The sequence below is a fragment of the Prinia subflava genome, chromosome 15 (genome assembly GCF_021018805.1).
Source record: "Prinia subflava isolate CZ2003 ecotype Zambia chromosome 15, Cam_Psub_1.2, whole genome shotgun sequence".
Classification (NCBI taxonomy): domain Eukaryota; kingdom Metazoa; phylum Chordata; class Aves; order Passeriformes; family Cisticolidae; genus Prinia; species Prinia subflava.
In genome coordinates this window covers 19,724,273-19,751,000 of record NC_086261.1, presented here as the reverse complement: position 1 = coordinate 19,751,000, position 26,728 = coordinate 19,724,273, and the positions used below count along the sequence as shown (strand labels likewise).

The following is a 26,728-nucleotide window of genomic DNA, read 5'->3' as shown; positions in this document are numbered from 1 at the left end:
CTTACAATTATATCTCACTGACCTATTTTTATTTTTTATGTCCGTTATATTCTAAATTTCAGTCTATCAAGTCAGTTAGAGTTTTTCTCAGCAATGACTGCAGGGTTGTGCTCAAAGGTTATATAGAGAATGTCCTTTTAGAATGCAATGAAAATAGTCACATCTTTCACCGATCTGTTTAGTACCAGGTTTAAACATATTAAAATTACAAATGTTTACAAATAAAAAGGTAAGTCTGAGTCCTGTAAAAATATTAATAAACTAAATATGAAAACCTGAAATATAAAACCATTTTGACCTTTAAAATAACTAGATCGTGCCCTCTTTTGACAACCTGATTACTTTTAAAATTGACAGTTGGAGTTCTAATTACATGAGAAGGCAACAGACATTTTACCCTAATTTAATTATGAAAAGATGCCCATTTAATGTAACTTTTCAAGATCAATTTACAGTAAGGTTTTATGGCAGTAACAAGAAAATCAAAGGAGGTTCACAAATGTTGTTGGGGAATTTAATACATGTACAAGGTACTTCACAGACAACTATGTTATACAAAGGCTACCTAGGGCCTCTTTATGCCATCATTTTTTCTTAAAAAGCATATAAATATAAATACAATTGATTATAAGTACATCATAAAGTCAGATCTTTTGGAATGCACTCTTTGGAATGAAGTCTGGGCTTCCTCTGAATTAACTGAAGAGACTGCACGGGGAGATTTTTATTCAGTGCCACCCAAACAGATCGTGCAGGGGCCTGTCACAGAACAGATTTCAGTCTTCCAGGGTTTGGGGGTAACCCTGCTCTAAAGGGGATGGCCTCAGCACAGGGGTGCAAGTCAAGGTCTCTGTCTCCCCGACAGCATCACAGGAGATACAGAGAGAAAGGAGAAAGCAAATGCCGCACATTTCCAAAGGAGTGAAGGATACTGTTGGAACAGCGTCCCCAATCCATTCTGTCTGTCTGTGCCTTGTGCAGGCAGAAAAATGCCTCAGGCTGCCTTAGCTCAGCCACTATTACACTCTTTCCTCCTACCCCTCCCCCAGGAGCGCTTATCAAACGTGCAAATCTAGTTTTATAATCTGTTTTTGCTAGTAATAATTGACTGGATAACAGGCAAAGCAAAACACATGCTATATATTCACATTAATTCATGCAAATAATCTGTTTAAATTCATGCACGCATATGTTGTAGATTTAATTAACGTGCATTATGTGTTATGGCATTGTGGATTTTAATAGATTGATTTTGATAAACCACGTTACAAGGTGCACAGAAAGATATGATGAAAAAGAACATCGTTCATTATTTCCATTACAATAATTTTCTTCTCCACCCTCTACAAGCTGACTGACAGGGCAAAGGAATCAAAAGGAAGGCACACAGTGTAGATGCACAACGAGAAGCTGCTGTGCCTGTGCTGTGTGGCATCGACACCCAGCTGGCAGAGCAGTGCCAGCCTGCCCACAGCACTTGTTAAAGACACTCTTTATGCCAGGCTGACTGAGCACACAGAACAGAATCAATCCCTGGTATTGATCAGCTGCATGTACAATGGGGGCCAATTTCTGTTCTCTGGACCTGCCCCTGTTGGCAGATATGGTTATTTAAATGTGTTTCCATTGTCTGCATGCCCTACAGAAAGAAGCATTTGACAGGTGCTGGAAATGTGGCACGACTCCAAGAGGTCACTCAGGCTCTGCTCTGATGTAGCTCACTGCACAAACTGTGAACTGTGCTGGTGGAATGTGGCCACTGCAGGATGTACTGTTCCTGCACATAATTGTTTTAACACCACTTTCAACTCTTTCACCTCATTCTTTGAAAGAATCACCGTCACAGTAACTTCAGGGGTGTTACAGCACCACTGATGCCTCAGGATTACTGACTTGATTTCTTTACTTACAATTCTCACTGTAATATAAAACAAAGCCCCTATTGATTTCATGGGGAGAAACAGTTGGTTACTGCTTGCCCATATGAAACAATAGAAAGTCAGTTCTTCATTGACCAGACAGAATTTTTAATGGAGTAAGACTTTTTATTTCCAAATTTCTATAAATTATATGACTTGTATACCTCAGGTCTATTGGGAATATGAATAGGTAAAAAACTATGTATAAAAGGTCAAAAGAGATTGTGTTTAGCTAAACCAGCCACTTATGCAAATGTAACATCAGTGCCTGAATTACATCACACTGTAGATGTTATTTTGAATTATGCATCAGCTATTAGAGAAATTTCTTTATTGTTATGCAGACCGTATGCATTTCCCACCATTACCAGAGCAAACAAAACTGAGAGCTGCAGCAGAGATGGAGCTCCATGAAACCTGTCAGATGAGTGACCAAGAAGGAAGCCTTTCTGCTGAGGAGCAACTGAACCAATCATTCTACAGATACAGGTTAAATTATCACTGTCATGATGTCTTTAATAATTACAACATATCCCACATCTTAGTTTCTGTATAAGTGAAGTACCACTGAAGCTTTCAAGGTTTGAACTGCACTTGATTTTACCTGGCATTTGTAAAGTACAATTCTGCTTTCTATAAAGAACCTTTTTGGATGTTGATTTTTGGATGCTGTTGAATGCTGGGGATCTACCCTGGTCTTTGCCACAGATACTCAGTAGTGATGAAATGCATTGATGACACTGCTAGTTTTCAGTGTACAAGTGCTAAGTACATATATAGAAGTATATTTTACTTATTTTTTTCCTTGGAGTGTGGCAGACAGCCTAAGTTAATATCACAGTTTCTGTTATTTTTATTTACTTTCAAATGAATAGAAACTGAAGAAGACCTGTGTAACAACAGCATGTAAGCTTATACATGCTGGGATACTGGGATTTAAGTCCATTCTTCAGAGATTTGAACATTAAAAGAGGAGAAATAAAACCTTGGAAAAATCCTAAAATGCTTCATTTTTCCAATGAAGTATTTCAGTATTCAATGAAGTTCCAGTATTTGCAGTTGTGTGTTTGGAGTCATGCTTTGTCTAATTCAATAAGGAATCTAGCTGAGAATGGACTACAGCTCACAACAGCTCATTAGCTGTTAAGAAATTCTGTCCAACTAAGACAGAAACATTCTGAAAAAGAGTATTGAAAAGTAATTAAAAGCTGTCCTGTTTGTATGTGTCAGTAGCATATAAAGAGTAAATGATGAAGGCTTTAATACCTTTGCATGTCTAGTTTAGACTGGATTACACTAGTTTTTAGAAATGTAATAAAAAATAATGATTGTGAAATGATTGTGGAAAAATTGCAGTTGTATGAGGTTGAGTTCATCCTGAGTAGCAGTGAAACATGAAATGGTGATAGAGTATGAAGACACTTGGTACAATCCAGTATGGGCCCAAATGGTGCAGTATGGCTGATCCATACCCACAACTAATGAAACCCGAGTCCAAACTCATCTCCAAAAACATTCACAGGAGTTCCAGGAGACTTGTAGCCACTCACTATCTGAATAGGTGCCAGTTTTTGGATTTTAAAAGATTCATGTTGTAGCACTGGTCCTCTACCTACCCAAAGCAATTAATTTATAAAACCAAACAAATTAAGAAGTGCCTGCAGCTAGAGAATCACATTAGGGAAGTAATAGACAAACAGGAAAGCTTTCCTTGAAGTCAGCTTATGCTGGAAATACCTGATAACTCAAACCCCCCAAGCAGATCTAAAAGATGGCAGTGTCAGTATTTGCAGAGCCAGGAAGTGTCACTGGAAGATTGTTACACACATTCTGCCGTACAAGAAGTGTGTGGTCCATCAGTTCTGCACACACCCTGGAAGAACAAAAACCCCTGTGCTGGGGCTGTGCTCCCTCTGTGGTGTATCAGTGTTAGGTGTGGAAGTTGATGGAGCCCCAGAACCCACACAGCAAGAAAGGAAAAGTCCCCTGTATTAGGGGACAGTGACAAGACAAACTGGTGTGCAATTAGCACTCAATTTACTTCAACAGCAGTTCCTGTGAAAAAACCACACCTGGATACCAGGTTAAAAACACACCAGGCTTTCCACAGCTTCAGTTCTATGCTGACACTCATCTCCTCCATCCAAGAGAAAAATTCATTGTGTAACTGTTCTGTCTCAGTTTTTTCTTAAGTGCCATACCTGTATCAAACACCATCAGCAGGGGATTTGTGGAGATGAGAGTCTAAAGTGCTTGTAACAGTTTGTGGAAAAGGCAATCTGACTTCTGAAGACAAAAAAACTGCCAGCAAAGCAAATTTCCTGCACATATTATGCAGAAACTCACACATTACAAACCACAGTTGCAGAGTCCTTATTAACAAGGGAACCTGTTAGAGACAGAAAGTATCACTCACAAAGAAAACAGGAGGCATAAAGACAACTAGAAATATGTAGCAGTAGTTAGAAAAGATAAGATCAGTAATAGACAGAAAATGGAAAATAACTTCACTGCTCTTGCCCCAGTATTTGTAAATATTCTCAATCCTTTGCATTTTTTTTTCTAAATGATTAAAAGAAGTCAGACACACAGTCTAAGAACAAGAAAATCCTGTCTCTGAAGTAAATAGCACAGTTCCATATGATGTTAGTGAGAGCATAATGTGATCTAGAGTACTTTGATAATACAGATAATAATAGAGGTTCCACAATTATAAAGCAATTGCAAAGCAATGTTTTTATATCTATGTTTGGACAAGTATCAAAATCTTATTACTGCAGAATAGACAGGAAGAGCAATATCCCCTCAGTTCTAAACAACAGGATGACCTTGTTCGTTAAGAACCAACCAACTACATTACACTGTCAGCCAGTAAAGCAACTCGGGCAAAAAGAAAATAAAACTAAGGGTGCAAAAGGTGTGCACAATTTTCCATTTAAAGGTGAAACCCCTAATAAGGACACCCCACTCTATATTCAGAATTTCCCCTCTTGAGACAGCTCCACAATTTCCAATCAGTACAATAAAAATGTGGTTTATAACACAAGTGCAATTAGGTTTGAGGTTTGCCTATTTTGATTTGGCTTACAACTTTTCAGGGCAAGCAGCTTATCTACAAATAACCTGACAAAAATACCAGCCAGAAGTACCATATTGCATGATTTCTGCAAGTCAGTGCTAAGGATATGTTCTTGGTCTTATTTTGGGCCAGAAAATATTGTCCCTGGTTCTGTTTATTGTCCTCTCTCTACCTTCTTTCCCAGAAGATCCTCTCCAAAACAAGACAATCTCTATTAGACTAATGGATGGAATTATAAGTTGAGTCAGTAATTGCCTGAATAGAACCTCAAATTAGTACTGCTTTCAATACGTTCTTGGTGTGGGTTATTGTTGCTGTTGTCGTTTGGGGTTTTTGGTTGGTTTGTTGTTGGGATTTTTCCTATTTACTTTATCATTCAAGCATCACTGGACAGTTGGTGCTGGTCCTATGAAAATCTTGCAGATAACATAAAGAAAATAATTAATTATTTTCCTTGGACTTTCTGTTTTCTTCTCCAACAGCAGTTTTTATTCTCCTGTTGACTGAGAACTAAAATGCTGAACCTGGAAAATCTCAGTAGCATTAGTAGTACATATAGATGTTTCTTTCCCATGTATCAAGAAGAGATGTTCTACAAAGGCTGTCAAATAAATTATCAGAATAAGTAATATCCAAACTGTGAAAATCAGATACTATTTTTGTACTTGTTATAAAACAAGCCATCTATTTTCACACTGTGAGCACCAAGAGATTATTGCATGCAGCTTTTCTATTTTCATAGAACTAGATTATTATTGTGTGATACATGCTTTATGGTGCATGTAATTAATTCATGCTTGAAGTCTGTTTTATGGATTTCCCACTTTTGAAATAATTTGAGAATGGCTGAGCTCCATTGTAGAATATACCTTTCTGAATCTGTTGGAATTGTGTTTTACAGCTCCTAATTGAGTTTCAACATTAGCTTGTTTGGTTAGAATATGGTGCTGAAATCCAACCAAGGCTGTGGGTTCAATCTCTGTATGTGACTGCCCTAAGTCACTTAAGAGTTGGACTTGATGGTCCTTGTGGGTCCTTTCAACTCAGAATATTCTGTCATCTGACATTTGAAAATGGACATTTTGCACAGGGAAACAATGGTTATGTGTGGCAAAACTTCACTGCTAATTATAAGTTCTATTGTAAAGGTGACAGTCTCTGCCTTGCTTTAAATAACAAAAAAATAATGTGTACACATCATGTAAACAGCATTTATTCAGCAAGAAGTGCAGAGTTAATCCACAGTACCAGATTTTTATGGTTTATTTGGACATCCCTATATTGGCATCTGACACCTCTAAATATCTTTACTGATTTAGGTAGTAGACAGTTTATGTAATCTTTTGCATGTGTTTTGTGTTCCTTCAGGAACTAAATAACAATAAAAATAACAAAAAGCATCAATAAAGGCAGCATTTGGCAGTTAATACCGACCACCAGCACTTGTCTGCAGTAAAGCCCTGTTCAGTGGGGCCACTAGATGGTACTGCACCACAGTACAATGCCTTGGCTTCCTATTTGAAATTATAACTGTGAATGATTATTGAGAATTGTAACAATAACATTTTCCTGTGACAGAGATGCCGAGGATGCACACAGGATGTTTAGAAGCATCTCTTGGTTTGATTTGCTAGCATCAATAATGAGCCTATGTTCCCTATCAATCCAGACAAATGTAACTGATGTTTCAAAGGCATTAGAGGTAAATACTTCCTTTTCTTCACTGAATGTGGCAAACAGAATTCAGAGACTGTATTCCCCTGAGAGGCATAAATGGCACCCAAACACAAACCAGTGAAGAGTATGAGCCCAAATTCAGAGACAGGACAATTTTCACACTTCAGGAATTTGGATTTTCTAACAGATTTGGAGACCTTCATATCCACGTTCTATATGCAAACAGCAAAATTAAATGCCCTGTAGTGGCAAATAAAGCCCGTGAAGTCCAAACCAAATCAAAAAGCCATAGCTATTCAAATATTTAAGTTTTATTTGTATGGCTATACTCATTCACTTCCAACAGATTAATATACAACTCCTTCTTTTGCATATGTTTATGAAAACAAATTGTATTACCATGGACTTTCTGCTCATCTTCTACAGTTTCCCTACTGAACTGCTGTATTGGGTCCTGACTACTGGGTCACAAGGCTGTGTACTGTTAAACGTCCTTTGCTCCAAAACCATTTTCTATGCCCCCCAACATTCCTTTAGCAAAGGCTATTAGTGTCCTACCTTCTGTGTGAAATTAGACTTCTGAAATTCATGTTTCCTACGTGTGTCTGATCACATGAAAAGGGGTATGTAACACAGGGGTCAAATCACATGAGAAAGAACAAGTCTGGACTGCATATAGAAAAAATCCCTTTTGAGAAGATCTCAGTTAATGCAGAACCTTGATGGAAATCACAGAGTCCTCCACTGCTGGGAAATGCCAAATAATCCCCTCACTCCCTGCCCAGCATGTCAGGCACAGAGGAAGGCACAGATCAGGCTGATCATCTCTTGCTGGTGTGCAGCTCGCAGAGCACAGCACAGAAGTGCAAATGATTCTGACCCAGGAAATCCCAGCCAAGGGAGCACGCAGCTCCCAGCACCTTTAGAGACCCCTGCTGAATGCCCCATTCCCCAGCACCAAGGCTCCAGCCACGTGAGCACAGGGACAACAGAGAGAAGTCACCAGCAGAATTCTGCAGGGGATTGATTTTTCCTAACAAACTCAAAAATTGATTGGAAGATGATCTTAGCAGTGAAGTGGAAAGATTTGCTGGGGATATACATTTACTCAATGTAGGTTGTGTGAGAGCTGTGCATGGAACTGTAAATGGGCCTCAAGATTAAGTAATTGGTTAAGAAAATGGCAGAGGAAATGTAGTGTAGATAAATGTGAAATTATATTTTTGGCTAGTGTTCTTGGCTTTGTGAATAAAGTGATGAACTCTGAGTTGCCTGTTACCACTCACAGTGAAAGTTTTGGATTGTGACAGATAGACATTTTCATAAAAATGTCACTTCAGTGCACGGCACCAATCCAAAAATGCAAATGTTTGTTAGGAAAGGGAAAAAGAACAAGGAAATATAATTATGCCCATCTATAATGCCAAAATTTGCTCACACCTGGAATACTGTGTGCTGTTCTGGTGCTTGCACCTACCTCGTATTTTCCTACTTCCAGTGATTACTTAGAGTAGTAGTTAGTCCTCAAAGAGGTTTTAGGATGTGCTTGGAGTACAGAACTCCTTAATGAACGGTCAAGTTTTTCTGCACACCTGAATGATTTGAAGGGGCATTGGAAATAGATAAACCCCCCTGCTCTCCTAATGAAATTTATGTGGGAAGAATCTATAAGTGAAAATTCTCATGGATTATGCACCTCCTCATGGATGGTGTTGTGCAAGACAGGATGCATTGAGCCAGTGCAATCAAGGATCAAGAAAAACAGCCACTTCTTGCCAGCAAATACTGAGACTAAACCTTGACTGGCTTCCTCCAAACACCTGCTACTTGGCATGCCCAAGTCACTGCCAGTATTCCTGCCTTGAGGGTGCCATCCCTGATTTTGCAGGCATTTTCAGAGCAAATGTGTTTTGCAAAGTGGGAGGTAATACTGCAGGTAACATACATATGGAAAGGTTTTATTCAGATTATGCCTGATCACAAATGTTTCGTGAGGTTTGAGAGATTAGATTTTGATGAACCAAGGGACTGCACTCCTTTGTGTCTTTACCACCTGGTATTTTTGTGACATGCATCAACAATACAAGTCAGCCGTGACAATCTGTAACAATTGTCACCATTGGCTCGTGGCTTTTGGCATCACAGCAGCCACGTCAAGGTCAATTTGTCCAGCAGCTTTGGCTTATTTGACAGGAAGCTGCTTATCTCCGTTTGGAACCTGGAACAGATAAGCCATGGCTATAGACACAGGAGAAAGAAGTGTAAAAGAGAAGGGAAGGAGGAGAAGAGAAAAGGAAATAAAGAGCTGAGAACAAGTCTTTCCCAGGTATCATGGATAGTTCTACTTTAGAAATACCATTTTAAGTAGTTTCTTATTGCAACTCTTAGTGTAACTTCTTGCAACTGTTGGCATATTAGCAGCTATCAGACCCTGTAGTTAATTGTACTGTAACTACAGAATGTCACAATAAAGACCACACTCTTCCTTTAGTAGCCTGCCCAGCTCAGGGTAATCTACATTTCCCTATATAAATTGTCACTGGAGTAAACTGCTCCCCTTGCTACACCAAATGTCAAATATGAGAAGTTTTGTGATATTATAGATAACTAAATGGCTCTTGTGACTCAAATAGCAGTTGCTTATGTAACTATACTCTTACAAAATTTTTTTTTTCCACAAAAGATACCAACAAAGATACCAACTGTGGCAACCATTACCATAGCAATGCATTATGTATGCTTCCTCACACAATATCCCATGTCTCAAAATATCCAGACCTCACTTATCTATTCTCCCTGTATTTTGCTTTCAACAGGACCTGAAAGCAAGCTTTTGACCTTGAAAACATTTTTTTCTGATCTTTGAATTTCCCTAATTTTTGGCTTTTACATTTAATTACTGCAGTCTCTAACTTATTTTTGGCTATTCTTGGCAAGGAATGCCCAAAAGATTGTTCTTTGCATCAGAAAACGTCAGAGTACAGTGGTATTCCAGCTAAATCCCACACTCTGGGAGCTGTGATGGGGCTTCTGTGTGCATCTGAGGCCATCTGGTCAGTCTCCAGGGAGACCTCTTCAATTCCTTGTGCTTCCCAGGTACAGCTGGCACTGTTAGAGCAGACCAGACACACACGGGGCAGCTCTTGCAGCTGCATTTGCAGCCACTCAACAGCCTCGTTCAAGAGAGCTCCTCCCTGCTCTGATGGGTTCCTAAGGGTTTCGAAATGGAAGCCTCAGGTTTGAGAAGGGCTGTGGGAGGGATGAGCTGGAGCTGGCAGTGCATCCCCACTGTCACTGCTCATCCATCTCTTGGGGGATGTACATATCCCTGCTGTAATTTAATTTACATTTAAACCAGTCTTTGAGTAAGAGATCAGAACACAATGACTGCATCTTAGTAAACCTTCTCACAGAAGCCTTCTGTCTTAAGACTTGGCTAGACTTAGGAAGACTACCTCTGCAATATTAATAACACATTCTTTGCAACTGCCCAGGCCCAACAGCACTGCATCATAAAATTGCCATAAAAATATTTCTTCTATGAGTACTGTTGGCATATGCTCTGCTTGCATACTGAGGAAAAAATGAATTAAAGTATATTTAATAACATAATTTTGACCTTTTTGTCATAGCAATACTTCCATAAAGACATATTTAGATTGTAAACACTTTTAGTCCAGAATAAATCTCTGTCAGTGCCACCAGGGAACTCCAGGCATTGAAGTCCTGAAGTAATAAGAGCACCAAGAAACAGATACTCAGTTTATGAGAGGGGGAAAAAATCATTATTGCTTTTGGTGTAATTTCCAATATATGTATTAAGTACATAATACTTAATTGGGAAAAATTGTGTTGTATACAGCATGAATAGTCTTGCAAAGGTCAGCGCAAAGTTTTTCGAGTTCCTGCAGTGAGAGTATATGTAGCTGTTTGCTGTGCAAGCTAATGATTTCTCAAGAGGCAGAGAGCTATATACACAATCACTTAAAGCAGCATTTCAATTAATCAAATTTCTTTTTGCATGTCTTTTAAGACTGAGCTGGGAATAAAGCAAAGCATTAAACTGAGAACACTTTTATACAAGTAGATTGACCCCGATGACCATTCTTCACTTTGCTTTTAAACATAAGTGGAATGTTGAACAAACCTCCACAAAATTGCAGAAGAGGCACTGCGATCTTCAGCTTGTTTCATAATGCCAGAAGAAAACTGATAAATACAGAAACAGAATTATGAACTGATTTTAGAAGGGATAACAATAATTTGTAACCAATGTTCAATTTCATGATGCATTTAGTGATTTTTGAGACAGCTATACTTTACTCTATATTGGCAAAGCAATGTTTGAACAGAAATGGCCCAAATAAATTTTCATTAATAGATCAAAAAGATTCTTATCTTCTACTTACACTTTTTAATTAACGGTGTATGTGTCACAGCCAAAGAAATGATCTTAAATGTTTAGATTCAAGATGGTTTCTTTGTACAATAAAGTTTGCATCATAGCTTGGTTTCACTGATGTACATTGAAGAAGATTTTACCTCCTGTTTAACCTCATTTATTGACCTAAGTAAACGCTTGGGAAAAAGTCCTAGGGCAATAACATTCAAGTTTGGGGTTTTCATTAAGGATTTTAACATCAAAAGTACTGCTTGTATTTTAGAAGTCTGACTTTGCTGGAGTAGTAACCATGATGTCTTTATTCATTGGTTTGCATGTTCGTTTATGGACACAGTTATAAATGAGATGAATGGAATTGCCTGCAAGTTAATTTGGCCTATTATCTTTATCTCTAAATTTATAGGTACCATGGGAGGAAAAAAAAAGAAAAGTACTTGCCAGTAATACAGAAAGTTTAGTAAGAACTGGTGGTTGGTGCTCTAGAGCAGCCAAAGTATTGTGATGCAGAAAGAATCTATTGGAAAACTCTCTAATATTGTTTACTGTTCTTTATGCTCTACCCTGGAAAAGAAGAAAAGAAATCTGTAAGAACCAAATTAAAAATATTAGGCAAAATATATTATTAGTTTAATAAGCAAAGATATCTTTTTATCTGAGCCTGGAAAAGGCACTGTTTGATTTAGACTAGAGATTAGGATAAGGCAAAAAGTAGGGAAAAGTGGAGATGAATGAAACAATTAGAAATATTTTTTTCTTTTTGATCTATGACAAGGCAAAATGAAGTCTGGAAGAACCGAACAATTAAGTATTTATTATCTTAGCAAAATCATAAGTAATATGTAGAATTAATTGCCACCATATATGAGCAAACCCATTAATTTAGTGGGATTCAGAACTGGATTTTATTTTGCATGAGTAACAGGCACTTCTATAATCTTGCTAACAGTAAATTTCATTTCCCTACCATATTGTAAATGCACATCCATCAGAAGAGTGTTTAGAAGAAACATCTTCTAGGAAGAGTTTACTCTTACTGAAGTCCAAAGCTAAGGCAGCTGTGCTAAAACAGGTAGTACACCCCACAAATTCTACAGGGCTGATGCAGGAAAATAAAATCTGTGCTACTCTGCAACATTTGCACCACTCTACAAAACGACTAAAACCAAAAATGCAGATTAAAATGACAGCATATGAATGACCAGAGCCTACACCATATTTGCCAACATAACCCTGCAGCGTTACCTGAAGAATTTCAGAGTTCAGTGAATCCTTGTCTGCTGGTTCTGCCTCCTATCAAGATTTATGTTCCACTGTGCCAAATACTCCCATGGCTTTAGTGAGACACAATCCATCAGCTGGTCCAGGAACCATTTGGTCCTTTATGGGCACTGGGTCTGATCTCCTTCTTTCTTCTCAAGATCTCCTTCTTTCTTCTCAAGGCTGCTTTCTCAACTCTAAAATAAAGGGGTAAAGTGAAAACACTGATTGGAAGTTTCTGTATGTTTCTTAAATTTATAATGTCCCTAGAAACCAATTCTGTGATCTTGTAAAGAAAATAAAAACAATTTGACTTTTCACCAGATTATATTTCAAGATAATGTAGTAAGGTTTAAATTAGTTATTTAATTTTAAAAATTAAACACTTTTTCTCCTAGCATTACTGAATAAGGTTGGGGTTTTTTTATGATTTAAATACCACAGAATATCTTAAATATGTTTTCTGATAGATCTGGGGCAGCAAAGCCCTTCTGGACATTTATCTCTGAAATTACATTGAGAGGAATAAACAGCTGTCGGGAATATAAATGCTAACTCATCAGAATGCTGACTCAGTGCTGTAGAAATCAAAATATGTTCATCTATTGCAGAGGTAACATGTCATATACCAACTAGTCATGTTTTATCTTGGCCAGCTATAAAACCAGTTGAACAAAATGCTGCAACAAGGGAGTGGAAATCAAATTATAAATGGGAATAATTTTAAGGTCCTTGTAAAGATCTGCCATATGACTGTAAAATAGAATCCTAGAAGAGTTTGGGTTGGAAGGGACTTTTTAAAGGTCATCTAGCCCAAACCTCACTGCAGATCAGGTTGCTCAGAGCCCCATCCTGCCTGACCTTGACTGTTTGCAGGGACGGGGCATCTACCAGCTCACCTGGCAGCCTGTGCCAGTGTTTCACCACCCTCACTGGAAAAAATTCCTTTCTTCTATGTACTCCTTCAGTTAAAACTATTGCCCCTTGTCCTATCACAACAGACCTTGCCAAAATGCTTGTCCCCAGCTAATGACCTCCAAAATAACCATCACAGTCAGGATTTGTTGGTCACCTTCAGTGGTAAAACCCCCTATTCTTCTAGGACTGAAGAGATAATTCAAGAGACAAGGATTGTCTGTTGAATTACCGTGTGATTTAAGGTCCACTTCTGCTTTCTCTGCAAGTAATAGAATTTGTTTGTTTAGTTGAAGCAGGACTTAGCAATGAAGGACCTGAATCCTCTGCAATGCCATATTAATGCTTAATGTCCCATTAGAGATATTGGTCCAATTTTGACACTAAGAATGAGCTGAATGCTAGTGACTTTTTATACTAAGATTTATTAAGGGTGGAAATCTGTTACAGGAGAAAATGATTGTATTTTACTAAATATACTGATGATTTGCCAACAGAGGTGAGAAGGTTGGAGGTTTTTTTCAAGTTTTGTTCTGGTAATAAATTCTATTAGGAAAATAACTGCTATTTAGGCATTATTTCAGGACTTTTTATCCAGACTAATTTTATCTTTGATACTTTGGGTCAACTCTCTTGACTTCAGTTGAAGCTCTCTGTACTCTGTGGTGAAGATTTTGGCTCAGTCTGGAGTTTTATCCAAGCAAATAATGACCTGGACTAGTACAGAGACAAATTACATTTAATGCATTTCTTGCTTAATAATTCAGAATTATATATGTATGTGAATGAATGTCTATATATTCCTAAAACCATTTCTACAGTTGCTGACATTCCCTTTTGTATTTCTTCAGGGATCTGCATCTGGCACTCTTCTGCCAGATATCAGGGTTGATCTAAGGCATCAACCTCTATCTTATAGAAGAATGAGCACCTGGTTCTCAGATATACACTCTGCCATAGGTCCTGCAGCAATGCTGCAAAGGAAGAATTTGCTTTTCAAAAGTATGACCCTGGGCATTACTCAGCAATGATGGCTGTCAAAGGGAAAGAGCAAAACACAGCAAAAAAAAAAAAAGAAAAAAAAAAAAAAAAGAAAAAAAAATCTTCTGAAATACGACACTAAGGCTGGAAAGTCTTTCCATTGAAAAACCCCACTCCTCTGCAAAAAGAGAATCTAAAAGCAGAAAATCTTAAGTACTTCATGCAATGAAATCTTTCTAAAGATAAAAATGTCAGAATACAGCTCTATTACTTAAAGAAATCAGAATCTTCATAAAGACCCACTGCAGCACAGAAGTATAGACTTCCATTTTAAATTTTGTAACCTCAAGCTTAATTCCTTTATTTGTTTCAACTCTTCAAGCAATCAAAATTTCTCAAGTCAGAATCTTTCCAGGCAGCTGAATTTCTCTGCTGGGCTCCCTGATCCTGTGACATCTTTGTCATGCCCAAGTTATCGTGCAGTTTCACAAGGGAGCCCCAGGTTCTGCAAAACCCAATCCAGAGGCATAGTTTTATTGCCCTAGGTAAAGTAGTCTTGTTTCATAAACTGAGTGAAATTTTCCCTGTACTGGCATGTTAGGCCTCCTGGTTCCAAATCATCCAGCTGTTACTAATCTGTTATGTAGCTAGTATCTCTTCCTGCTGTATGATCTATGAGCAGCCAACATTTCTGCATATTTTTATACACCAACATGCTTGATAACCTGTAACATTATAAAATACACATGCAGATATTATAGAACAAGACTGCAGCTTGGATCTACTCAAGACCACAGTGTATCTACTTTTGGTTTGAGAAATTAGTCAAGGTATTCAGTTCCTGGACATATTTTGTTAAAAATCTGTGACGCAACTTCTGGTTACTTTAAAATAATTACCATACCTCACAATTTTTACTTGTCCTTAAAATATTTAATTTCTTCATAAAAAAAAAAAGAAAAAAAAAAAGAGAGAGAGAGAGAAATATGAATCTCCCTTCAATCTCCCTTCATATAATTTTCTTTTCCATTTTTTTATTGCTATAACCTTACATGAGAAGGTTAAAAGGAACTTTTTCATATTATACTCACAGGTACAATATCTCTGATCTTGCCTCCCAAGTTTCCTGACTTATGAAAGATTTGGTGGTTTCAAAGATGGTTATCTCACCCAGACTTTCACATCTGGCCCCAGTATCAGCACAGATAGAAATAATCTGAAGCAATTTAACCTCGCATTCTAATTCCAGCTTCTGTTAACAGCCTTTCTTCAGCTGTTCTACTTCCAAATTAGCTTAGGATTTCTTATGTCATGGTAGTTCTAATCCTTCTAGTTAGGGGCATGTTATCCAGTGGCAGCCCCAGGACTAGATTTGTACCTTATCTGCAAACATTATTGCTGCAGAATTCAGGAAAAATGATAGATCCTTGTTTATTTTTTATTAGCAACTTCATTTTCATTGCTGCTGTAAATATAGATGTGATAATGGTTTATTTCTGAAATAGATTTTTACCTTGAGCAGTCCTGCAAAATATAACTTCATTTATGCAGAACTGGCCCACGGCTTCTGATCCCATAGTTCAGCTTCCTTGTTTGTAATTGGCAGTAAGCTGTGGATTTGCTACCAATCTCGGCGAGACAAGGCTCCTCTTCTCAGAGCACTGCCTGGATTACACAATTCTCTTCCATCTTTCCTCTTGGCTTTCTACTGCTTCTTTAATTTACCTTTTGCAGTCGTGAAACTATAGGAGTTTCATAAATTTTCCAGGCTCCCTCAACCTTCTGTTGTGAACTTTTTGTTCTGAATTTCACATTCTCTATATCAAGTTTATTCTCTATCCCTTTGGCAGTCTGGCCTCTCCTGGGAACATACACCTTGGGAAATTTTAGCCTGCACAAAAGCAGTTAATGACTACACAGCCTCAGCTCTTGCACTTCCATTTGGGACTCTGGAGCATGCAGAAATGAAGCTTGATTAAGTATGGTTGGAACTATGTGATACTTCTGTACAATAAAAATACAGATCAAACATCATTACATGGGATCAGCTCCTCAAATAAATCTGTTGCCTTAGATCTTTCCTTCTTTAAAAAGTTATTTTTCTTTAAATCAAATGAGTCTTTTGAATAGGAAACAAGGTTGATACTCACTAAGGTCTGACTCTAATCTTTCTGTGATAGCTGTCTTTAAATCCAGCAAACAAAACTCTGTTTTAAATCAATGTAAACTCTCTAAGCCATAGGAGTGCCAGTGCCGCAGGATAATAAAAACCTGGCGCAGAGACATTGCTGTCATGGAGAAGTGTTCGGTTGTTGCATTAACTAATAACAATAGGTGAATTCATCAGTTTGCTTTTCTTCGTTGCCAACCTGGTAGACTGATTAAGTTTCTTACTGCTGGCCATGTTGAGGGGGTTATTTTTGTCTTATTTTCTTATATGTTTTTCTTTTGCCAATACAATCCTCAGTCTATTCTTAGGTGTCCATAGACATCTTCCTGTAGGGGTTACATTTGTTATAAAGAACTGTGTCAGAACAGCCACAGGCTCCCTTTGGAGACACTTGATCATTCTTTTTATCTAGATCACTTAAAATCTTTAAAGACCAGCTGTACCTGGGTATTAATGCTCTTTCAGAACCATATGTTTCCCTTCTGCACAAAACCCATGTAAGGGGGACACTTACATAAAAATCTTGCTGCAAATTATTGCTACTTGTTCCTTCTGTAGGGGATAAAGGATAAGGGACATGCGGGAACACATGATTTTAATCAACCCAAGGAGGACATGAGAAAGCCTATAGGACATTTAAACATAGCGAGATTTTTTCCTCCCCTTCTCAAATCCTGCCCCAAAGGAATGGTAAACACTGCCTGCAAATAACCCGTCTATTTAGCTAAGAAGAAATACAGATAGTACTTTTAGAACCAGGCACATGTTTTTTGCTTGATGCGTTTCTCATTTACAGAATCCAGAATGTTTTGTTACTGTGCTATCTGTTGCTACAGGCAGCACACAGACATATGATGGCTGCCTGATAAAGAAAACATTAGATTACACATTTAGCCCACTCTGCAGAAGTTTGACACATATTTTACATATGGCTTTGGCCCACTACTTTTAGTTTCTTCTACTTTTCACAAGCAAATATGCCATTGTTATTAGTAGAGACACAGCAAAATAAAGGCAATATGCAGCAGGCAGGCACAAGAGGATCATTTAAGTTCAATTTCAAAGTTGTCTCCTGGGTTTGTTCATCCCTCTAGTATCATTCTCCTATTCTTCATGTGAATTTCCTTAAAACTTTACGAAGTTATTACAAAAACATAGGTGAGAGGATATGTATTCCTTCTACAAACAAATGCAAAAAAGGAAGAGTCTTTACAAACCACATACAGAGCTCACTGATATGATTCCATTAATTATTCAGAAGATTACATAAAACAGGCATGTGCAGATCAGGTCACGGTTCTTTTCTCCGAGTTGACGAGGGTAAGTAAGAATAATTATATGTGCCACAGTAACTAGCAGAGACTGGTAAATAAAGTGAAATTATAGAATGAAGAACAATACCTGGGGAGGGGTGAGTTTGCTTCTTCCAGTTGTTGGCTGTATGTCAAATGCACAGCACAATTTATGAGTAACTTCAGCACTGCTGCTGCAAAAAAATGGAAGACAGCATTGTCACGGTGTAGGTGATACAAGATGAATTTGTTCTTTGTAAAACACTTGCAACAGACTGCAAAGAAAAAAATAGCTTATGATAGTGGATAGGGAAACATCAAAAAAGAAAGCACATCACCAGCTAGCAACAAACTCCATGAAAATGTCTCAAGATATCTCAATGTTGGGCCTGCAGAAGAAGTTAAGATGAAATCTGTAGTGCTTTTACATGAGTTGTTTTCTTACCAGTCTCCTTCTATCCAATGCTAGCCAGAAAATATGTGAGGAACCAGAACTTCTCTTCAAGGTCTCTTGACTGAAAATTGCAGAAAATAGTCCTCTCTTATACCATCTAGTGAAGGCCAATGGAATTCAAAGGGCAATAGCTGGCTGCTAGACTAAAGCATGCTAATGACCTTTGGAGAAACACAAACTGAGACAGGAGGTGATAAGATTAGGTACTGTGGGGTAGGAGAGGACGTGGAGTCATTTTAAATAATGCTGTATACCAGAGCAGGAATGTTTGTCACTGGTGTGTGTTTGGTGTGTGAACAGATAAACATTATTTGTACAGTAGTATGACAATGCCTTTGTAAGAGAAAAGCAGGGTCAGTTAACTTTGCACTGTAAAAGACCTATGGAAAAGAAAGTGGAAAATGCAATTTCAATCTGAAGATTATATGAAGATTCAGACAACTTTTGTAGCCAACTCCCCCAGAAATTCATCACTCTTGAGGCTGGAGCTATTCACCATTATACTCCTTCAGAGATGCTCATATAAGAGATGACAGAAATGCAAATGAGATTCTATGGATTATATTTAGTTTTATCTTATCATATTCACTTAGAATCTTAGCTATGACCTTGAATTTGGTTGTATTTGCAATGCAGTTCACCAGAGAGAAGCTGAGCTTCAACAGCATCAGATTTGTCATGAGATGTCAGATGTCTGCACCAAGTAGGATGACAAGTAGCTGAGAAATGACATTGGTGCTACCCTAATCTTAAATCCATCTCAAGAATAAAATTCCTTGCAACCAGAACAGCATCGGGATACTTATGTAGAACTTTTTTTCTTTCCTACTGGACAACTCTATTCCACTGCTATGCTGAATGATTCTTCTTAGTGTGTTTTCCAGCCATTAGAAAATTTTCAGATTTGAGTTGTATAAGAGAGTTTAATGTTTTATTGTGGTGGAATAGCATTATTTTGTCAACGTTTACAGAACTCAGTAGGAATTACATAGATAAATACCTTTGATCAGGTGACCAGGTAAAAGGTGCAATGTAATGCTGACAGCAATGCTTTCAGATGTTGCAGTAGAAGAGACAATTTAAAAATAATGCATCTTACTGAGAGATGTGATCATATGAAAATAAAGGAAAGCAAGAGTAGAGTCTATTTCTGTTTTGTTCACAGTGTAGATATCACAGTAGTAACATTTCATAAATGCTCAAGACAGATGGTATGTATGGTTTTTGCATAAGATAACCAGAAACTTATCTATAGAATGGAGTGAATCCAATATCATGTCATCCACCTTAATCTTTGGCTTCACGTTCACAGGAAACCTTCCCTCTGAACAGTTGCAGAGCTTGTGATTTATTGCTGCTGTCACAGTGATGTGCACAGATCTCCAGACTGAATGTGTTTTGTAGTGACTACTTGCAAGTGTTGGTATTTTTGCTTTGTCCCTACAAACACTATGTCTTCTGTCTTCCACAGAGATCTGTGTTTTAGTGTCAGTGTAGTCTGGTACACATTCAAACTGGCAGCACTGCAAAATGCTATCTCCAGCCACTGTGTGTTCCACTCACAATAAGTGGAACATCACCACTTTTGGCTACATGAGCAGATAAGCTTGATTTTGTTAATTCCATTTGAATATTCACTGCTTTTTATTTGTTCTGTTGTGTGCTCACTCCTTAAGGTCCAGTAAAGATTTGGAGGAGGAATGTCACACTACATTAGTGTGAGAAATCAGCTGATTTTCTTTAGAGAAGTTCTCTGGCTTCTATAGTGTTTGTATCTTTCACTTGAAAGTGAGACCAATGAAGAGGTAGGTGCTTTAGCTGCTTGGGCAGTTGTCTGGAAGATAAGTGCAGTTTGAGGATGTCCTTGATCATTATCCATTAAGCAATGGTCTTTTTTCTGTATTCTGGTTTTCAAATCTCAGTAGTGTTGCAGATGGTTCTGAGGAAGAGCTTGCACTACTGCAATAAAATGAACAGATTTGCTGAGATGTTCAGGGTGCCAAGAGAGATCTCTTGTTTATGGCTCTTATAGTTAATCTTCAAAATTTATCATTTGTATATCATCAAAAAAATTTCACAGAGAAAACCCCTGGGGATCTTTAACTAAAAAACCCCAACAAAACACCAGAGCTTTATTTTGATTTTTGTTTACACCAGAGCTTTATTTTGATTTTTGTTTCATCCTCTCTTGCTGCTCCAAAGTCTGGAGAGCCAATGAACAGCTCCCAAGAAACCAGAGTGCTGAGTAAGAACCAGTCCATTTCCCAACTGCTCGGGTGCTCTTTACATGCAGATGCTGGCAAACAGATTAGCTGGCAGGAGAGTCAGTGAGCTCTCAGACCTGCTAGTGTGTAAGGAGAGAAAAAATGTAGTAGGTTATAGAGAGAAAAATAATTATCCTGTAACTGTTAACATGGTGCATGCTGCCATTGCAGCAGTGCAGATCACACTGACGTATCTCAGGACAGACAGGATCCAGGTCACCTTCAGGAAATCCCTCTTTAGAAACACTGTTCCCAACACTCACCAAAATGCATGGATTAGACCATGGCACCAGACCCCATGTGGGATAAACCATCATTTCCATGCGGCCTTGGTTTTTATGCCAGCTGAATACACCTGACCCCAACATGGTCTTTCTTTTTCTTTCAAAACTCCAAGCAAACATGTTAATTAATTAGAGGAAAACAAAGGGAAAGGATGGAGAGTATATTGAAATATAACTCAGTTTCATATCTTTTGCTAATTGTTTTTGAAATATGGTAGGAAATAGAGATTTGCAATATCAGAGAATACTACTGCAATGACCAATTCTAAACTGGACAAATAAAATCTAGTTCAACAATATTGTACAGGCTTCTGTTTTTTTAGTGTCTAAAAACAAGCAAGGGAAATATTATATAAACCAGAAAAATGTTACATAAACTGCCGTAAAAGCAAAAGTCTCTTTTTGTTACCAGACAAAACCTCATTAGTGCATTATTTGTGTGACTGACTCACACCACACCCCACAACTCAAATCCAAACCTTTCTGCTCTCTGCTAAGGGGCCAATGGCAAATTACTTAACTACCCCCATTTTCTCTTTTGCTCTTCATTCTTTCCCCAGGATGGAAGGCCTTATGCAATTTGATAGTGTAACATCAGGAATGCCATGAAGGCAGTTTTATTTTTATACTGGGGCAATTAAAAAAAAAATTGGTTTACTCACAGCAAATTTGGAGCCAGATCATCTACGCCAAAAGTAGCAATAACTGCAGTGTATAAAGGAAGCTAGAATTGATTGTGTCTTCTCTGAAGCAGAGGACAGAAATTTGCTTGTTTGATATAAAAATCTGGTTTGGAGCAAGATTGGTGATCTGCACATGAATTTTTATTGCTTATAAATAACTGACTAGAATCTAGAAAAGTCTTGATGCTGGTTAGTAAAAGATAGATGAATTTTTACTTACGTATTCAATGCAGTAAAAAAACCCCAACTTGCTTGATATTCAAAATTCCCTGTATCTAGAATTAACAGATCTGTTCTTACCCTTTTGTATTAGATAGTCTTGAAAGAAGATAAAAAGTGTTTTATATTCTTCATTTACACACACCTGAAAGAATGACATACCTTAAATTTTTGTCACATTGAAAATATTGGTCCAATTTAATACAAAATATCTTTAATAAAACAAAGTTGAATTGGGATATATATTGTCTGAAGTTAGGCTTTCATAAATTGAATCATTTTCAAAACTTTGGATCAAGAATTCCTTTAAGCTGATTTTTATCTCTCTCATGTCTTTCTTTTTTTAAAATATAACCCTCCCTTCACATGCACATCCTTAATGGGAGAGCTCTATCTCACTGTAATGTTGTAAGTGCTACCTCTGCTGTTTTCTCAAAAATTCAGTGACTAAAAGACCAGATCTTGCAGATTCTTAGCAGCAGGAGTAGCTTTTCTTCTTGAAAATATCCATGGTGGACTTCTGAAAGCTTTGTGGATGCCCACTGTAAGGCAGCAGTGCATTTTGACCCTCCAGCAGGATGGAGTGCCGTGGCACCAGGGATGGCATCAGCAGTTACTGATGGCAGCAAAGGCAACAGCCCAGGAACCAGTCCCTCACCCCGCTGGGTTCAGGCTGATTCCTTCACCACGTGGAGTCCCAGAGACTCACAAAAAATTCCCCCGCAGCATCAAAGATTAGGCTATTACATTTAGCTATATTTTCATTTTTCTTTTCCTAATTTCCACCTCTTAGGCTTCATTTGTGTATCTTATATTTTAGGATCTATGAGAACGTTATGAGAGACAGGTGTAAAATAACAGTATAATCATCTGGGAAACATCTGGAATCTGAACCAAAATTTCATGTAGCTTTCCCTACACTGGAATTGGAATTACAGGAACATTTGGGGTATACTAATACTAATAAATATTGAGCACTAAGTTACTTCATCTCTGTTGTAAAAGTCTTGTTTATCACCATTTTATCATTTTTACTCTTTGTTTTCATTATATCTTTTATTTGGACAGGACAATGAAAAGAGTAGCTTGTAGTCCATCATTTTTTTAAAATTGTTTGTAGATAGTTCCACCTCTTTCCAGGCCAGAAAAGAGTAATACTTGAACAGTAATAACATTTTGGGGTTGAATTGTTTTATTAAAGTTGTGTAAAAAAAATTCTGATTAAAATCAGACTTAGCACGATTTTTAAAACATTTGAATAATTACCATAAACAATATCCCTGTAATGAGCTCCACTGACATTTTTTGTGTTCTTTTCATAGTAGATTACTGTATACTTGCCTCTAATTATAGCAAATCCTATTACATTAATTTTCATTGTACTGCTAATCTGATTAAAATAGTATAACGTTAACAGTCATACACATGATAATGAGAGCAGCTTTATGCACTCTAAGCTTTATGCACTCTAATGAGAACAACTTTCATCTTCAAAGTGAAAAATGGTTTTCATATTTGTGAAAAGTGTGCAAATACACAACTAGAGATATAAAACAGTCTTCAACTCAGATTATAAAGAATTTCAGTACATTCAGAAAACATCCAGCTAACCTTCAGACTCATATCTCATGAATTTGGAAACATTCCTATCAGCATTCAATTAAAGATATTAAAGATGCTAAATAAGGCTCTGAATGTATAAATTTCATATGTATATTACTGTAAATAAGTTATAGTTAGACATTTTTATAATACAATATAAAAATAATTTATAAAATTAGGCATGTTTATAAATCTTGGCAAGAGAAATTCTTTAAATTTTAGTAATACTCTCTGTCATTTTGATCTACTTATCCTGATGTGTACAGGTACCATGCACAATACTCACTATTGAACTGGAAACAAAAGGGACAAAGTAAGCAAGTAGTTTTTCCAAACAACTGAGTAGAACCACATGAATTGGTCCTCGTTCCAGATTTTTCACAGTGGTTCTATAACACAACTACCACAGCAGTTCAGGCAGCCATATTTCTTTCTCAGCCTGCAATATTCTGAATTTTTGTTTTTCAGAATTTCACACCCTTCCTCCAGGGAACAGTAATTATCCCCTGCTTTTCACAGTCCTTTATTTTCTTTTAACTGTTGCGTGCTTGGAGGCTTGCCTATCAGGCACAGCATCTAAAACTGAAACAACTGTACCTCCCAAAATCATAGCAAGGTCTGATCACACCTCACCTCAGAGTTCAGAGCCTTGCAGCTCTACCAATAGGCAGCTAGCAGGATTCAGTAATTGCATCTTTGTGCACTGTGATGTGTTGCAGATGGCAGTCTCTGCCTTAGAATCTTTTCTGGGAAGTGATGTTACTTACGCTTCTCTTTCTTTGCATCTCACATTGGAATTGTATGCTTGGTGATTTCTTCCCTCCAGTAGTTTTCTACATGAATAAGCCGTATCAGAGAGCACTAATGGAATTCATGCATATGCTTATTTTTTTCTACATTAAGCTTATTTTATCCTGTGAGAGGGTCATGCTTGTCAGGCATAATGTGATATTTGGATAATTTTGACTTAGGGTGGTTTTCTATTTTTTTTTTTTAAGAGTAAAATCTTAGCAGTACAAGCTTGCAATGAACATGGATATCTAAAGTCACTGGACAGTGGCTGTACAAGTCCACTTCAGTCTAGCCTGAACTCCTCATTTTAATAGTAGTCTTCTTTTTGCAGTAACTTAAAATTTGCTTGTAATAGTATGAAGCAATTCCCCATCAGACTTGATAGAACAGCACTAACACTATTTGTATGGAAAACCACTTCTAAATGCCCTGACTGTAGTGAAACAGGGATACTTGCTTGCAAGTTTCTTGCATATATTTCAATTTCTTAATCTAGAAAACCCTTTCTTCTTGATAATCCACAGTAAAGTTATTTATTCTGTGAATAAATTCTCTTAAGATAATCTCCTCTTCTGAGAAAACAAGGTAAACATTCTTTCCTTCTGAAGCAAAATTATTTACCTCTTTTTTATTTTGGCAGCCCAAATAAATGACCAGGATGAACAGTTCGAGAAAATGCAAGCTACTTTTAAATGACTGTGTCAGTTCATTACTGTACCCACTTAGACTGACAGTTCTCTGCCACCAGTCAAGCCAGCCTCTCATGAAGGCACTTCAAAGAAATGTGAAAACTTCCCCTTGTGTACATGGTCAATTACACAGTAAAGTGCCATAGGGAAATTCCTTCAAGTGTTTCTGTTTATTTTTATGATGGTACTGTATGTATCTCTCTATATATATATATTTATATAATCCTCACTTAATATGTAGTCTAGGAAAAAATGCAGTAAGAGACTAGAAAAAAACCCTTTGCATTCTATTCAATAAATACATTAATGTGAGTACAAAGAAGCCCTAGTAGATCAGAAAAACTCATAGAATTATGTTTTTAAAATATGGTTAGGAAACGTACAAACACACAACTTTTGCTTACTTTTGAGGTGGGAGAAAATAACCCCCAGAGTCATGGCATCTGACAAACTTGTAGATTCTAAGGAATTGTTTTGTCTCTTTTTCTTTCTGGAAAGAAAATGGAAGCTGTAACAAGTTTACAGATGACAGATTGAAATAGCAAGGAAGTCATTACAGTAGCTTTAATGGAAATCTTTATTAATATTATTACTATAATAGACTACCTATACAAATTCACATTACTAACAACTCCTTAAGGAAAAAACCTTCCTTAGTAAATAGGAACATTTTGATTAAATTAGAGATGGAGATCAGTCAACTAATGTCATGTTTTAATGTCACTACTGTATTCTATCACTCTGGAACTCTGCCACTTTACCAACTGAACTGTGTAATAAAAAGTTCTCAAATCATTTTAAATACCACAGAAGCATAGAACATGACATGTATCAAGATTTTTTTTATCAGTCATTGGAGTAAAAGTCAGTGAGGGGAACAGGCTCATCCTGGAAGTAAACAAAATGTTAATTCTTCAGCATACACGATAGCACAGTCTTGAGAACTCCAGGGAACAGATGATGTCATGTTATGAAAAGTGTCTGTTATAGGCACAGTACAGCTAAAATTAAGACTATCCTAAGATTCAAATAGAAGTTATTTAATATTCCATGAAACCAGCAACAAGTTTATTTAACGTTTGAGTTTGTTCTAATAAATTTTGCAAACCTAAAAATCAATGCGAGTGAATGTTTGAAATGTGTCATTAAGGTCCAATCTGCCCTCAGAAGCTGCTGATGAAACCATTACATTAATAATAAAGATGCCAGTTATTCTGGTAAGATTATTTTTTAAATTTTTGCCAAACAGTAGCTAATACACATTTGTTGAACAAAATAAGCTACATCAGCAAATAAAAAGTATTTTTGCTTGTTCACCAGCACAGCTTTGCCCGTTAGAAGTGCTGTTTGTTTTTCCTCACATTCTTGTAGAAAAACAGTATCTGAAGTAATTTAAGCATAGCCAAAACTTTAAAAAGTGCATTTCTATCGCGTCTCCAAAGAATCTTTTGAGTCAGACCTGAATTTCCCCTTGTCCTGTGAGCACAGTCAAAACTGACAGAGGTGAGAGTTTGAAAAGGATGGTACCTAGTGACAACTGGCACAAAAGGTTGTGTGATGGGCTGATGATAAAGGAAAGCAAGATAAGGTTCTGCAATCCCAGTGACAGGCTTACTGAAGTCAAATCTAATGTCTGCAGTCTGCGTTTAATGCTGCAAAATCTTGCTTTGCACTCTCTGGAATCTCACATTTTTGCGATCAATATAAAGATAGAAAAAATGAGCGGCCCAACTTAGGATGAAAATAATTTTACAGCACAATTACACTTCCTCAGTGTTAGCAGCTGATGGGAGCTCCTGATGTACAACTGCCTCAGTGCCACCCTCTACGTTGCAGCGAGCCAGCCTCCTGCTGCTGACAACAGCCTAAAATCACCATGGCACGGGCCAAGACTGTCACACACTGACATGAAACTTTACCTTCTTGGACTCCTTCCATCAATTTTGTGGATACGCCACTGTCCTGGTGTGAACATACAGTCATGGGTGGAGTTGTGCCGAGAGCACATCCCCTCAGTCATACACAACGTTGCAACTTGTAACTGTGAAA

The 26,728-nt window shown here is 37.4% G+C and overlaps 1 long non-coding RNA gene across 1 annotated transcript; it reads right to left on the bottom strand.

The window, feature by feature from the left end:
- Positions 1-11,448: 11,448 nt before the first annotated feature.
- Positions 11,449-18,352, bottom strand: LOC134558423 (uncharacterized). Its single transcript, XR_010082351.1, has 3 exons — positions 17,802-18,352; positions 12,320-12,531; positions 11,449-11,638 (listed from the first exon to the last, which is right to left on the bottom strand). It is a non-coding gene; the product is annotated as an uncharacterized LOC134558423 (long non-coding RNA).
- Between the last annotated feature and the right edge of the window lie 8,376 nt (positions 18,353-26,728).